This window comes from Camarhynchus parvulus, unplaced genomic scaffold (genome assembly GCF_901933205.1).
Source record: "Camarhynchus parvulus unplaced genomic scaffold, STF_HiC, whole genome shotgun sequence".
NCBI classification, from domain to species: domain Eukaryota; kingdom Metazoa; phylum Chordata; class Aves; order Passeriformes; family Thraupidae; genus Camarhynchus; species Camarhynchus parvulus.
In genome coordinates, this window is record NW_022147805.1 from 1 (window position 1) to 7,256 (window position 7,256).

General features: G+C 44.5%; 1 long non-coding RNA gene across 1 annotated transcript; it reads right to left on the bottom strand.

The window, feature by feature from the left end:
* Positions 1 to 4,836: 4,836 nt before the first annotated feature.
* On the bottom strand, positions 4,837 to 6,677 carry LOC115915915. Its single transcript, XR_004061548.1, has 4 exons — positions 6,588 to 6,677; positions 6,452 to 6,509; positions 6,301 to 6,371; positions 4,837 to 4,901 (listed from the first exon to the last, which is right to left on the bottom strand). It is a non-coding gene; the product is annotated as an uncharacterized LOC115915915 (long non-coding RNA).
* Between the last annotated feature and the right edge of the window lie 579 nt (positions 6,678 to 7,256).

Here is a 7,256-nt window from a genome sequence, read left to right on the forward strand (position 1 = left end):
ATATTTTAGAGGCAATTTAGGATACTTTAGGATATTTCAGAGATAATTTAGGATATTTTAGAGCTAATTTAGGGCATTTTGGGATGTTTTACAGGTAATTTAGGATATTTTAGAGATAATTTAGGATAATTTAGGATACTTTAGAGGTAATTTAGGATATTTTAAAAACAACTTAGGAGATTTTGGGATATTTTAGAGATAATTTAGGATAATTTAGAGGGAATTTAAGATATTTTAGAGGTAACTTAGGATAATTTAGGATAATTTAGAGCTAATTTCGGATATTTTGGGACAATTTAGGATATTTGAGAGGTAATTTAGAACATTTTGGGATGTTTTAGAGGTAACTTAGGACAATTTCGAGGCAATTGAGGATATTTTGGGATCATTTAGGATATTTTAGAGATAATTTAGGATAATTTAGGATATTTCAGAGATAATTTAGAATAATTTAGGACACTTCAGAGATAATTTGGGACATTTTAGAGGCAATTTAGGGTAAATTAGGAGATTTTAGAGATAATTTACGGCATTTTAGGATAATTTTGGGATGTTTTAGAGATAATTGAGGATAATTTAAGATAATTTAAGATAATTTAGAGATAATTGAGGATATTTTGGGACAATTTAGAATATGTTTGAGGTAATTTAGGGCATTTTGGGATGTTTTAGAGGTAATTTAGGACAATTTCGAGGCAATTTAGGATATTTTAGGATCATTTAGGATATTTTAGAGGTAATTGAAGATAATCAAGGATATTTTAAAGATAATTTAAGATGTTTTGGGATGTTTTAGAGGTAATTTAGGACATTTGAGAGGTAATTTAGGATATTTTGGGATCATTTAGGATACTTTAGGATATTTCAGAGGTAATTTAGGATATTTTAGAGCTAATTTAGAACGCTTTGGGATGTTTTCGAGGTAATTTAGAATAATTTAGGATAATTTAGAGATCATTTAGAATACTTTAGGATATTTCAGAGGTAATTTAGGATATTTTAAAGATAATTTAGAACATTTTGGGATGTTTTAAAGATAATTTAGAACGTTTTGGGATGTTTTAGAGGTAATTTAGGACAATTGAGAGGTAATTTAGGATATTTTGGGATAATTTAGGATATTTTAGGATATTTTAGAGGTAATTTAGAACATTTTGGGATGTTTTAGAGGTAATTTAGGATAATTTAGGATAATTTAGAGATTATTTAGGATACTTTAGGATAGTTCAGAGGTAATTTAGGATATTTTAGAGGTAATTTAGAACATTTTTGGGTATTTTAAAGATAATTTAGGGTATTTTCGGATGTTTTAGAGGTAGTTTAGGACAATTGAGAGGTAATTTAGGATATTTTGGGATCATTTAGAATACTTTAGGATATTTCAGAGGTAATTTAGGATATTTTAGAGCTAATTTAGAACGCTTTGGGATGTTTTAGAGGTAATTTAGAATAATTTAGGATAATTTAGAGATCATTTAGAATACTTTAGGATATTTCAGAGGTAATTTAGGATATTTTAAAGATAATTTAGAACATTTTGGGATGTTTTAAAGATAATTTAGAACGTTTTGGGATATTTTAAAGATAATTTAGAACATTTTGGGATGTTTTAGAGGTAATTTAATTTAGGATAATTTAGAGATCACTTAGGATACTTTAGGATAGTTCAGAGGTAATTTAGGATATTTTAGAGGTAATTTAGAACATTTTTGGATATTTTAAAGATAATTTAGAACGTTTTGGGATGTTTTAGAGGTAATTTAGGACAATTGAGAGGTAATTTAGGATATTTTAGGATCATTTAGGATATTTTAGAGGTAATTAAAGATAATCAAGGACATTTTAAAGATAATTTAGAACGTTTTGGGATGTTTTAGAGGTAATTTAGGACAATTGAGAGGTAATTTAGGATATTTTGGGATCATTTAGGACATTTTAGGATATTTCAGAGGTAATTTAGGATATTTTAGAGGTAATTTAGAACATTTTGGGATGTTTTAGAGGTAATTTAGGATAATTTAGGATAATTTAGAGATCACTTAGGATACTTTAGGATATTTCAGAGGTAATTTAGGATGTTTTAAAGATAATTTAGAACATTTTGGGATATTTTAAAGATAATTTAGAACGTTTTGGGATGTTTTAGAGGTAATTTAGGACAATTGAGAGATAATTTAGGATATCTTGGGATCATTTAGAATACTTTAGGATATTTCAGAGGTAATTGAGGATATTTTAAAGATAATTTAGAACGTTTTGGCATGTTTTAGAGGTAATTTAGGATAATTTAGGATAATTTAGAGATTATTTAGGATACTTTAGGATAGTTCAGAGGTAATTTAGGATATTTTAGAGGTAATTTAGAACATTTTGGGATGTTTTAAAGATAATTTAGAACATTTTGGGATGTTTTAGAGGTAATTTAGGACAATTTAGGATAATTTAAAGATCATTTAGGATACTTCAGGATATTTCAGAGGTCATTTAGGACAATTTTGAGGTAATTTAGAACATTTTGGGATGTTTTCGAGGTAGTTTAGGACAATTTGGGACATTTGGGGCCCTGTGGGTGCCTCTGGGCTCACCTGGCGGTTCCCTGGCCCCTCCCCCGCCGCAGGTGCGTCTCCAGGCGCCGCCTCAGCTGGGCCAGGTGGGCCAGGAGGGGGGGCAGCGCCGCCCACACCCCCCCAACGGCGCCCCAGCGCTCCTGGGGAGCCCAGAGCGGCCTCAGGGAGCCCGGAAACGGGATCGGGGGCACCGAAAACCCCAAAATCCACCCCAAAAACGGGATCGGGGGCACCGAAAACCCCAAAACCCACCCCAAAAACGGGATCGGGGGCACCGAAAACCCCAAAACCCACCCCAAAAACGGGATCGGGGGCACCAGAAACCCCAAAATCCACCCCGGAAACCCCAAAATGCACCCCGGAAACGGGATCGGGGGCACCGAAAACCCCAAAACCCACCCCAAAAACGGGATCGGGGGCACCGAAAACCCCAAAATCCACCCCAAAAACCCCAAAATGCACCCCAAAAACGGGATCGGGGGCACCTAAAACCCCAAAATGCACCCCAAAAACGGGATCGGGGGCACCGAAAACCCCAAAACCCACCCCAAAAACCCCAAAATGCACCCCAAAAACGGGATCGGGGGCACCGAAAACCCCAAAACCCACCCCAAAAACGGGATCGGGGGCACCAGAAACCCCAAAATCCACCCCAAAAACCCCAAAATGCACCCCTAAAAACGGGATCGGGGCAACCAAAACCCCAAAATGCACCCCGAAACCCCAAAATGCACCCCCTGAAACGGGATCGGGGCACCAGAAACCCCAAAATCCACCCCAAAAACCCCAAAATGCACCCCGAAAACGGGATCGGGGGCACCGAAAACCCCAAAATGCACCCCGGAAACCCCAAAATCCACCCCAAAAACAGGATCGGGGGCACCAGAAACCCCAAAATCCACCCCAAAAACCCCAAAACCCACCCCAAAAACCCCAAAATCCACCCCAAAAACCCCAAATTCCACCCCGAAAACCTCAAATCCAGCCCAAAAACCCCAAAATGCACCCCAAAAACCGGATCGGGGGCACCGAAAACCCCAAAATCCACCCCGAAAACGGGATCGGGGGAACCAGAAACCCCAAAACCCACCCCGAAAACCCCAAATTCCACCCCAAAAACCCCAAAATTCACCCCAAAAACCCCAAATCCACCCCGAAAACCCCAAAATTCACCCCAAAACCCCAAATCCACCCCCGAAAACCCCAAATCCAGCCCAAAAACCCCAAAATCCACCCCAAAAACCCCAAATCCACCCGAAAACCCCAAATTCCAGCCCAAAAGCCCCAAAATCCACCCCGAAAACCCCAAAATCCACCCCGAAAACCCCAAATCCAGCCCAAAAACACCAAAATGCACCCCGAACATTGACTCAGGGGCACCAAAAACCCCAAAATCCACCCCAAAAACCCCAAAATCCACCCCAAAAACCCCAAAATTCACCCCAAAAACCCCAAAATCCACCCCAGAAACCCCAAAATCCACCCCGAAAATTGACTCGGGGGCACCAAAAACCCCAAAATTCACCCCAAAAACCCCAAATCCACCCCAGAAACCCCAAAATCCAGCCCAAAAATCCACCCTGAAAATGGACTCAGGGAGCACAAAATCCCCAAATCCACCCCAAAAATCCCAAAATTCACCCCCAAAAACCCCAAATCCACCCCAAAAATGAGCTCAGGAACCCCAAAAACGCCTCAGGGACCCCAAAACCGCCCAATCCATCCCAAAAATGAATTGGGGGATCCCCAAAACCCCAAATTTACCTCAGAATCCCAAAAACCCTCCAGATACCCCCCCAAAATCCCAAATGCCCCCCCCAAAGTTTCCCAAAATCACCCAAAAATCTTCTGAAGATCCCCCAGAACCCCAAAATTCCCCCAAAATCCCAAAATTCCCCCCAAATCCCAAATCCAGACCCAAAAAATCCCCAAAATAACCCCCAAGTGCCCCAAAATCTCAGTTTTCCCCCCCAAAATCCCAAATTGCCCCTAAAATCCAAAATCCCGACCCAAAAATCTCCAAAATTCCAAATCCTCACCCGAAATTTCCCCCAAAATCCCGACCCCAAAATCCCAAATCCCAACCCACAAAATGCCCAAAAATCCCCACAAAAATCCCCAAAATCTGAAATCCCGATCCCAAAAATCCCCAAAACCCCCCAAAATCCCCCCAAAATCCCAAATTTTGTCCCAAAAAGCCCCAAAATCCCAAATTTTGTCCCCAAAACCCCCAATTTGGACCCCACCCCCCAATTCCCCTCCCCCCTCACCTGCAGGAGGCTCCTCAGGGTGGGCGGGGCTTCAGCCGAGGGGGCCGGGCCAGCCAGGAGAGCCCTGTGATTGACAGGACTGAGCTCACGCCCCTTTTCCCTGTGGCCACGACCCCAGAGCTCCCAAAAATCCCCTCGGGGACCCAAAATGTCCCAAAAACCCCAAAATGTCCGAAAACCCTCAAATCCCCGCCCACCCCTTTAAGCCCCACCCACCCCTTTAAGCCCCGCCCACCCAGCTAGGCCCCGCCCTTCAGTTTAAGCCCCACCCAATCCCATTACTCCCCACCCCTTACCTTAGGCCCCACCCACCCCTTTAAGCCCCACCCAGTCCCTTTGATCCCCACCCATTACTTTAAGCCACACCCACCCACTTAGGCCCCACCCACTCCACTAAGCTCCACCTACTCACCTAGGCACTGCCTGTACCTCGAAGCCCCGCCCACCCATCAAGCCCCACCCACCCCTTTCCACCACACCCAGTCATTTTGGCCACACCCACCCCTTTAAGCTCCACCCACCCCTTTAAGCTGCACCTATCCCTTTAAGCCCCACCCCTTTAAAAGCCACACCCACCCCTTTAAGACCCTCCCATTTAAGCCCCACCCACCCCTTTAAGCCCCACCCATCCAATTAAGCCTCAGCCTTTAAAAGCCCCACCCACCAATTTAAGCCCCACCCTTTAAAAGCCCCACCCACCCCTTTAAGCCCCACCCATTCCTTTAAGCCCCACCAACTCCTTTAGACCACACCCACACCTTTAAGCCCCGCCCAGCCTTTTAGGCCCCGCCCACCCCCTTAGGCTCCATTTAGCCCTTTAAGCCCCACCCACACACTTAAGCCCCAGCCATTCTTTTAAGCCACACCCATCCCATTAAGCCACACCCACATACTTAGGCCCCACCTACCCCTTCAAGCCTCACCCACAATTCTAAACCCCACCCATCTCTTTAAGCCCCACCCACCACTTTAAGCCCCACCCAGCCCTTTTGGACACACCCACCGTGTTAAGCTCCACCTACTCATTGCACTCATTTAAGCCCCACCCACCCCTTTTAGTCACACCCACTTCTTTAACCCCACCCACCTCTTTGAGCCCCACCCATCCCTTTAAGCCACACCCACTTCCTTAAACACCACCCACCCCATTAAGCCCCACCCTCTGTTAAGCCCCACCCATTCTTTTAAGCCCCACCCATCCATTCTAGCCACATTCACTCCTCTAAACCCCACCCACTATTCTAAGCCCCACCCACATCTTTAAGCTCCACCCATTCCTTTAAGCCCCACCCACTCCATTTAGTCACACCATCCTTGTAAGCTCCACCCATTCCTTTAAGCCACACCCACCCCCTTAACCCCAACCACTCTGTTAAGCCACACCCATTCCTTCTAGTCACACCCACCCCTCTAAGCCCCACCCACTATTTTAAGCCCCACCCACCCCACTAAGCCCCACCCACCTGGTGCTGTGATTGGCCAGGGCCTCCAGCGCCCAGAGCACCGCCCCCGGGCTGTGGCCAATCAGCACGGCCTGCAGGGGGCGCCAAGCGTCAGGGCAGGGGGCGGGGCCTGAACGCAGCCACGCCCCCTTCCCCAGCAAGCCACGCCCACCTCAGCCTGCTCCAGCCAATCCGGAGCCTCCTGGGCCTTCCCGGGGTGATTGGCAGCTCTGGGGTGGATTAATTAACTGGTTAATTGATTAATTAGGGGGTTAATAAGTAGCTAATGAGGAAGGGGTGTGGCTTACCTGTGTGGGCGTGGCCTCCGGAGCTCCGCCTCCCTGGCCTTGCACAGGGCCTTGATTGACACCTGGGGAGAGGGAGGGGCTTGGGGGGTCTGGGGGGATTTTTTGGGGGGATTTGGGGATTTTGGGGGGGATTTGGGGATTTTTTGGGGGACTCCAGGAAAGATTTTGGGATTTTTGAGGGTCCAGGGAGGATTTTGGAGGAGATTTTGGGGCATCCGGAGAGAATTTTGGGGAAAATCTGAGATTTTTTTTTTGGGGGGGCATCCATGAAAGATTTTAAAGGCTTTTTGGGTGAATTTGGGATTTTTGGGGTGATTTTGGGGATTTTTTTTTATTTTGGGAGAATTTGGGGATTTTTTGGGGGATTTTGGGGGAATTTTTGGTGATTTTGGGGGGATTTTGGGGATTTTTTGGGACTTTTTTTATTATGGCGGGATTTTGGGATTTTTTTTTTTATTTTAGGGAATTTTGGGGATTTTTTTGGGGAGGTTTTAGGGGAATTTTGGGGATTTTTGGAAGATTTTGTGGGAATTTTTAGGATTTTTCTGGATTTTGGGGGAATTCTGGGAATTTTTTTTATTTTGGGAGAATTTTTGGGATTTTTCAGGAGGATTTTGGGGGAATTTTGGGGAATTTTTGGGGATTTGGGGGGAGCATTTTGGCCGATTT